We start from the raw sequence: 8,969 nt of genomic DNA on the forward strand, positions 1-8,969 counted from the left end.
GAAGGATTGAGTAGAAGCAGTAGGAGAGCAGGCGTCCTTGAGCCATGCAGCATCTCCATTCGCTTATCTGAAATTTCCACCAATGAATCTGCATAAGTCTTCTATCCCTTTTATTATTCCTTTTTATTTATTATTTATTCCAATAATCACAATTACCCTTTAATCTGCCTAACTGAGATTTACAAGGTGGCCATAGCTTGCTTCATACCAACAATCTCTGTGGGATCGACCCTTACTCACGTAAGGTTTATTACTTGGACGACCCAGTACACTTACTGGTTAGTTGAACGGAGTTGTGAATTCAACCAGTGCCATAATAAAGCTTTCATACAAAGACAAACAACTTGAAGAGAATTGAGAGCCAATATTGATGATCACAGTTTCGTCCACCAAGTTTTTGGCGCCGTTGCCGGGGATTGTTCGAGTATGGACAACTGACGGTTCATCTTGTTGCTCAAATTAGGTAATTTTCTTTTCAAAAATCTTTTTCAAAATTTTTCTTTTCTTTTTCGTTTTTCCAAACTTTATTTTCGAAAAAAATTAATAAAAATACAAAAAAAAATTAGAAAATCATAAAAACCAAAAATATTTTGTGTTCTTGTTTGAGTCTTGAGTAAATTTTTAAGTTTGGTGTCAATTGCATGCTTTTAAAATTTTTCTTGCATTTTTTTTTCGAAAATCTCATGCATTCATAGTGTTCTTCATGATCTTCAAGTTGTTCTTGACAAGTCTTCTTGTTTGATCTTGATAATTTCTTGTTTTGTGTCTTTTGTTGTTTTTCATATGCATTTTTTGTTTGTTAGAGTCCATGCATTAAAGATTTCTAAGTTTGGTGTCTTGCATGTTTTCTTTGCATCAAAAATTTTTCAAAATTATGTTCTTGATGTTCATCATGATCTTCAAAGTGTTCTTGGTGTTCATCTTGACATTCATAGCATTCTTGCATGCATTCATTGTTTTGATCTAAAAATTTCATGCATTGCATATTTTTGTTGTTTTTCTCTTTCATAATTAAAAATTCAAAAAAATCAAAAAAATATCTTTTCCTTATTTTCCTCCAAATTTTCGAAATTTTGGGTTGACTTGGTCAAAAATTTTCAAAATTAGTTGTTTCTTACAAGTCAAGTCAAAATTTCAATTTTAAAAATCTTATCTTTTCAAAATCTTTTCCAAAAATCATATCTTTTTCATTTTTGTATATATTTCGAAAATTTCAAAAATCTTTTTCAAAATATTTTCAAAATCTTTTTCTTATCTTTTATATCATATTTTCAAAAATTAAGCTAACAATTAATGTGATTGGTTCAAAAATTTGAAGTTTGTTACTTTCTTGTTAAGAAAGGTTCAATCTTTAAATTCTAGAATCCTATCTTGTAGTTTCTTGTTAGTTAAGTAATTTTAAAAATTAAATCTTTTTCAAATATCTTTTTCAAATATTTCTTTTTATCTTTTATTTTATCTTTTTCAAAATTTGATTTCAAAATATCTTATCTAACTTCTTATCTTCTTATCTTTTTCAAAATTTGATTTCAAATCTTTTTCAATCAACCAACTAACTTTTTGTTTATTTCTTATCTTTTTCAAAACCACCTAACTACTTTTCCCTCTCTAATTTTCGAAAATTCTCCCTCTCTTTTTCAAAAAAATTCTTTTTGTTTTAAATTTTAATTTTAATTACATTTTGTCTTTGATTTTCGAAAATTACTAACTCCTTTTTCAAAAATTATTTTCGAAATTTCTCTTCTCTTCTCTTATTCTATTTAATTAATTAATTACTAACACTTCTCTTCACCTCTCTTCATCTAAGAATCCAAACTTCTTATATCCCTTGTATTTGGATTCTTCACCCCTTTCTTCTTCTACTAACATAAAGGAGTCTCTATACTGTGACATAGAGAATTCCTCTTTCTTTTCTTGTTTTCTTCTCTTTCATATGAGCAGGAACAGGGAAAAAGGCACTCTTGTTGAAATTGATCCAGAACCTGAAAGGACTCTGAAGAGAAAATTAAGAGAAGCTAAATTACAACAATCCAGAAACAACCTTTCAGAAATTTTCGAACAAGAGAAGGACATGGCAGCCGAAAATAATAATAATAATAATGCAAGGAGAATGCTTGGTGACTTCACAAAGCCAACATCCAAGTTTGATGGAAGAAGCATCTCCATTCCTGCCATTGGAGCCAATAACTTTGAGCTTAAGCCTCAACTAGTTGCATTAATGCAACAAAACTGCAAGTTTTATGGACTTCCATCCGAAGATCCTTATCAGTTCTTAACTGAGTTCTTGCAGATCTGTGAGACTGTAAAGACGAATGGAGTTGATCCTGAAGTCTACAGACTCGTGCTTTTCCCTTTTGCTGTAAGAGACAGGGCTAGAATATGGTTGGATTCACAACCTAAGGATAGCCTGGACTCATGGGATAAGCTGGTCACTGCCTTCTTGGATAAATTCTTTCCTCCTCAAAAGCTGAGCAAGCTGAGAGTGGATGTTCAAACCTTCAAACAAAAAGATGGTGAATCCCTCTATGAAGCTTGGGAAAGATATAAGCAGTTGACCAAAAGATGTCCATCTGACATGTTTTCAGAATGGACCTTATTAGATATATTCTATTATGGTCTCTCTGAATTTTCGAAAATGTCATTGGACCATTCTGCAGGTGGATCTATTCACCTGAAGAAAACGCCTAAAGAGGCTCAAGAACTCATTGACATGGTTGCAAACAACCAATTCATGTATACCTCTGAGAGGAATTCTGTAAATAATGGGATACCTCAGAAGAAAGGAGTTCTTGAAATTGATGCTCTGAATGCCATATTGGCTCAGAACAAAATGTTGACTCAACAGGTCAACATTATCTCTCAAAATCTGAATGGATTGCAACATGCATCCAACAGCACTAGAGAGGCAGCTTCTGAAGAAGCTTATGATCCTGAGAACCCTGCCATGGCAGAAGTTAATTACATGGGTGAACCTTATGGAAACACCTATAACCCATCATGGAGAAATCACCCAAATTTCTCCTGGAAGGATCAACAAAAGCCTCAACAAGGCTTTAACAATGGTGAACGCAATAGGCTGAACAATAGTAAGCCATATCCATCATCTTCTCAGCAACAGACAGAGAATTCAGAATAAAACACTTCTAATTTAGCCAATATTGTCTCTGATCTGTCAAAGGCCACTTTCAGTTTCATGAATGAAACAAGATCCTCCATCAGAAATCTGGAGGCACAAGTAGGCCAGCTGAGTAAGAAAGTAATTGAAACTCCTCCCAGTACTCTCCCAAGCAACACAGAAGAGAATCCAAAAGGAGAGTGCAAGGCCATTGATTTAATCAAAATGGCCGAATGTACTAGGGAGGAGGAGGACGAAAATCCTAGTGAGGAAGACCTCCTGGGACGTCCCTCAAGCAAGAAGGAGTTTCCTATTAAGGATCCAGAGGAATCTGAGGCTCATCTAGAGACCATAGAGATTCCATTAAATCTCCTTCTGCCATTCATGAGCTCTGAAGATTATTCATCCTCTGAAGAGGATGAAGATGTGACTGGAGAGCAAGTTGCTCAATATTTAGGAGCTATCATGAAGCTGAATGCCAAGTTATTTGGTAATGAGACTTGGGAAAGTGAACCTCCCTTGCTCATTAGTGAACTGGATACTTGGATTCAGAAAACTCTACCTCAAAAGAGACAAGATCCTGGAAAGTTCCTAATACCTTGTACCATAGGCACCATGAGCTTTGAAAAAGCTCTATGTGATCTGGGGTCAGGGATAATCTTATGCCACTCTCTGTAATGGAGAAGCTGGGGATCATTGAGGTACAACCTGCCTTGTTCTCATTACAATTGGCAGATAAGTCTTTGAGACAAACTTATGGAATGGTAGAGGACGTTTTAGTAAAGGTTGAAGGCCTTTACATCCCTGCTGATTTCATAATCCTAGACACTAGGAAGGAAGATGATGAATGCATCATCCTAGGAAGACCTTTCCTAGCCACAGCAGAAGCTGTGATAGATGTCAATAGAGGGAATTAGTCCTTCAATTGAATGGGGACTACCTTGTGTTTAAAGCACATGTCCATCCCTCTGTGACAAAAGAGAGTAAGCATGAAGAGCTTCTCTCAGTTCAGAGTCAAGAAGATCCCACACAGTCAAACTCTAAGTTTGGTGTTGTGAGGCCACAACCAAACTCTAAGTTTGGTGTTAAGATCCCATATCCAAACTCTAAGTTTGGTGTGGACAACTATACAACATTGACCTGATCACCTTGAGGCTCCATGAGAGCCACTGTCAAGCTATTGACATTAAAGAAGCGCTTGTTGGGAGGCAACCCAATTCTATTTATCTAATTTTATTTTATTTTGTTTCTTTGTTATTTTTGTGTTTAATTAGGTACATGATCATGAGGAGTCACGAAAAAATCAAAAAAATTAAAAACAGAGTCAAAAACAGAAGAAAAAAAATTTTTCACCCTGGAGGCAGCGCAGACTGGCGTTCAACGCCAGTAAGATGCATCTGGCTGGCGTTCAACGCCAGAACAGAGCACCATTCTGGCGCTGAATGCCAGAAACAAGCAACAACCTGGCGTTTAACGCCAGGAATGTGCACACAGAGGACAAACTGGCGCTGAACGCCAGAAACAAGCATGAAACTGGCGTTCAACGCCAGAAACATGCATTACATGGGCGTTTAACGCCCAAAACATGCACCAATGGGCGTTTAAACACCAGAATGATGCACGAAGGCATTTTACATGCCTATATGGTGAAGGAATGGTATTTCTTTTCACCTCAGGATCTGTGGACCCCACAGGATCCCCACCTACCTTTTCTTTTAATCCTAATCACTTTTTTTTGCTTTTCCATTACCATTAATGGCACCTAAGGCCAGAGAAACCTCAAAGGGAAGACAAAAGCTTCCACCTCTGAGTCTTGGGAGATGGAAATATAAGCCGTCATAGCTCAGTGGTATAACATGTGGCTGCAAATCAAGAGATCCCTGAGATACCTCAGGGAATAAGTTGTCCTCCACACAAATATTGGAAGCAACTAAGGGTAGAAACACCAAAATTACTAGGAATCATTCAACAGAAGCAAGGAAGAGATATAGAGGAGCTCAAAAAGCACCATTGGACCTTCAAGAAGGCGCCACCCTCACTCAGGTGGATTCATTCCTTGTTCTTTATTTCTTTCTGTTTTCGTTTTTAATATTGTGTTTATCTATGTTTTGTGTCTTTACTTCATGATCATTAGTATGTAACCATGCCTTAAAGATTATGAATAATTCCATGAATCCTTCACCTCTCTTAAATACAAAATGTTTTAATTCAAAAGAACAAGAAGTACATAAATTTCGAAATTATTATTGAATTTAATTTAATTATATTGATGTGGTGGCAATAATTTTTGTTTTCTGAATGAATGATTGAACAGTGCATATGTCTTTTGATATTGTTGTTTATGAGTGTTAAAATTGTTGGCTCCTGAAAGAATGATGAACAAAGAGAAATGTTATTGATGATCTGAAAAAAATCATGAAATTGATTCTTGAAGCAAGAAAAAGCAGTGAAAAAAAAATGGCGAAAAAAAAATAGAAAGAAAAAGCAAGCAGAAAAAGCCAATAGCCCTTAAAACCAAAAGGCAAGGGTAGCAAGGATCCAAGGCTTTGAGCATCAATGGATAGGAGGGCCCAAGGAAGTTAAATCCAGGCTTAAGCGGCTAAATCAAGCTGTCCCTAACCATGTGCTTGAGTCATGAAGGTCCAAGTGAAAAGCTTGAGACTGAGTGGTTAAAGTCGTGATCCAAAAGAGTGTGCTTAAGAGCTCTGGACACCACTAACTGGGGACTTTAGCAAAGCTGAGTCACAATCTGAAAAGGTTCACCCAGTTATATGTCTGTGGCATTTGTGTATCCGGTGGTAATACTGGAAGACAAAGTGCTTAGGGCCACAGCCAAGACTCATGAGTAGCTGTGTTCAAGAATCAACATGCTTAACTAGGAAAGTCAATAACACTATCCAAAATTCTAAGTTCCTAGAGATGCCAATCACTCTAAACTACAAAGAAAAAAGTGAGATGCCAAAACTGTTCAGAAGCAAAAAGCTACAAGTCCCGCTCATCTAATTAAATTAATATTCATTGATATTTTGAAATTTATAGTATATTCTCTTCTTTTTATCCTATTTGATTTTCTGTTGCTTGGGGACAAGCAACAATTTAAGTTTGGTGTTGTGATGAGCGGATAATTTATACGCTTTTTGGCATTGTTTTTAGATAGTTTTTAGTAAGTTTGGGCTACTTTTAGGGATGTTTTCATTAGTTTTTATGTTAAATTCACATTTCTGGACTTTACTATGAGTTTGTGTGTTTTTCTGTGATTTCAAGTAAATTCTGACTGAAATTGAGGGATTTGAGCAAAACTCTGAAGAAGGCTGACAAAAGGACTGCTGATGCTGTTGTAATCTGACCTCCCTGCACTCGAAATGAATTTTCTGGAGCTAAAGAACTCCAATTGGCGCGCTCTCAACGGCGTTGGAAAGTAGACATCCAGGGCTTTCCAGCAATATATAATAGTCCATGCTTTATTCGAAGAATAACGACGTAACTTGGCGTTGAACGCCAAGTTCATGCTGCTGTCTGGAGTTAAACGCCAGAAAAACGTCATAATCCGGAGTTGAACGCCCAAAACACGTCATAACTCAGAGTTCAACTCCAGGAAATGCCTCAGCTCGTGGATTAATCAAGCTCAGCCCAAGCATACACCAAGTGGGCCCCGGAAGTGAATTTATGCATCAATTACTTTCTCATGTAAACCCTAGGAGCTAGTCTAGTATATATAGGACATTTATCTATTGTATTAGACATCTTTGGTCTCAGTTTTGTTTTATTCTTCATCCTAGGAGATCATTGATCACATTTCAGGGGGCTGGCCATTCGGCCATGCCTGAACCTCTTTCACTTATGTATTTTCAACGGTGGAGTTTCTGCACACCATAGATTAAGGGTGTGGAGCTCTGCTGTACCTCAAGTATTAATGAAATTCTATTTTCTTTTATTCAAATCTCTCTTATTCTTATTCCAAGATATTCATTCGTACCCAAGAACATGATGAATGTAATGAGTTAGATTACCCTCATTCTCATTCTCACTTATGAGCGCGCGTGATTGACAACCACTTCCGTTCTACATGCAACAGAGCTTGAATGCGTATCTCTTAGATTCCCCAACAGAATCTTCGTGGTATAAGCTAGATAGATGGCGGCATTTATGAGGATCTGGAAAGTCTCACCTTGTCTGTGGTATTCCGAGTAGGATCCTGGGAATCCGGAAAGTCTAACCTTGTCTGTGGTATTCCGAGTAGGATTCCGGTAATGAATGACTGTGACGTGCTTCAAACTTGCAACCTGCTGGGCGTTAGTGACAGACGCAAAAGAATCAAGGGATTCTATTCCAGTAGGAGCGGGAACCAACCGGTGATTAGCCGTACTGTGACAGAGTGCGTGAGCATTAGTTTTCACTGCGAGGATGGGATGTAGCCATCAGCCATGGGTGATGCCTCCAGACGATTAGCCGTGCGACTGACAACCGCATAGGATCATTTTCCCGAGAGGATGAAAGTAGCCACAGTTGATGGTGAACCCCTATACAAAGCTTGCCATGGAAAGGAGTAAGAAGGATTGAGTAGAAGCAGTAGGAGAGCAGGCGTCCTTGAGCCATGCAGCATCTCCATTCGCTTATCTGAAATTTCCACCAATGAATCTGCATAAGTCTTCTATCCCTTTTATTATTCCTTTTTATTTATTATTTATTCCAATAATCACAATTACCCTTTAATCCGCCTAACTGAGATTTACAAGGTGGCCATAGCTTGCTTCATACCAACAATCTCTGTGGGATCGACCCTTACTCACGTAAGGTTTATTACTTGGACGACCCAGTACACTTGCTGGTTAGTTGAACGGAGTTGTGAATTCAACCAGTGCCATAATAAAGCTTTCATACAAAGACAAACAACTTGAAGAGAATTGAGAGCCAATATTGATGATCACAATTTCGTCCACCAATGGGGAAGAGTGGATGGATGCGATTGGTGAAGGGGAAATGGGGAAAAGAGATTGAGGTGATTGGTGAAGGGTATAGTGTTATTGGAATGTGTGAAGAAGAGAAAAGTAGGGTAGGTGGGGATCCTGTGGGGTCCACAGATCCTGAGGTGATCCTGTGGGGTCCACAGATCTTGAGGTGTCAAGGATTTCTCATTCCTGCACCTTTTAGGCATGTAAAACGCCCTCTGTATGCAATCCTGGCATTTAACGCCAGACTGCAGCTTATTTTTGGCGTTAAACGCCCAAATATAGCCTATTTCTGGCATTTAACGCCAGCCTGATGCTTGTTTCTGGCATTAAACGCCAGCTTGGTGCTTGTTTCTGGCGTTAAACGCCAGACAGATGCTTGTTTCTGGCGTTTAAACGCCAGACAGCTCTTCCTCCAGGGTGTGCTTTTTCTTCTGCTATTTTTTATTCTGTTTTTAATTTTTACAATTGTTTTGTGACTCCACATGATCATACACCTAATAAAATATAAAAGAACAATAGAAATATAGAAAAATAAAAATTGGGTTGCCTTCCAATAAGCACTTCTTTAATGTTAATAGCTTGACAGTGAGCTCTCATAGAGCTTCACAGATGTTCAGAGCATGATGAGGGCCTCCCAACACCAAACTTAGAGTTTGAATGTGGGGGCTTCTCAACACCAAACTTAGAGTTTGGTTGTGGCCTCCCAACACCAAACTTAGAGTTTAATTGTGGGGGCTTTGTTTGACTCTGTATTGAGAGAAGCTTTTCATGCTTATTCTCCATGGTTGTAGAAGAAGATCATTGAGCTTTAAACACAAGGTAGTCCCCATTCAATTGAAGGACTAGCTCTCCTCTGTCAACATCAATCACAGCTCCTGCTATGGCAAGGAAGGGTCTTCCAA

The 8,969-nt window shown here is 38.0% G+C and overlaps 1 non-coding gene across 1 annotated transcript; it reads right to left on the reverse strand.

Annotated features, from left to right (window-relative positions):
• Positions 1-2,473: 2,473 nt before the first annotated feature.
• On the reverse strand, positions 2,474-2,577 carry LOC112763504 (small nucleolar RNA R71). The gene has a single exon (XR_003182887.1). It is a non-coding gene; the product is annotated as a small nucleolar RNA R71 (small nucleolar RNA).
• Between the last annotated feature and the right edge of the window lie 6,392 nt (positions 2,578-8,969).

The sequence above is a fragment of the Arachis hypogaea genome, chromosome 2 (genome assembly GCF_003086295.3).
Source record: "Arachis hypogaea cultivar Tifrunner chromosome 2, arahy.Tifrunner.gnm2.J5K5, whole genome shotgun sequence".
Lineage (NCBI taxonomy): Eukaryota > Viridiplantae > Streptophyta > Magnoliopsida > Fabales > Fabaceae > Arachis > Arachis hypogaea.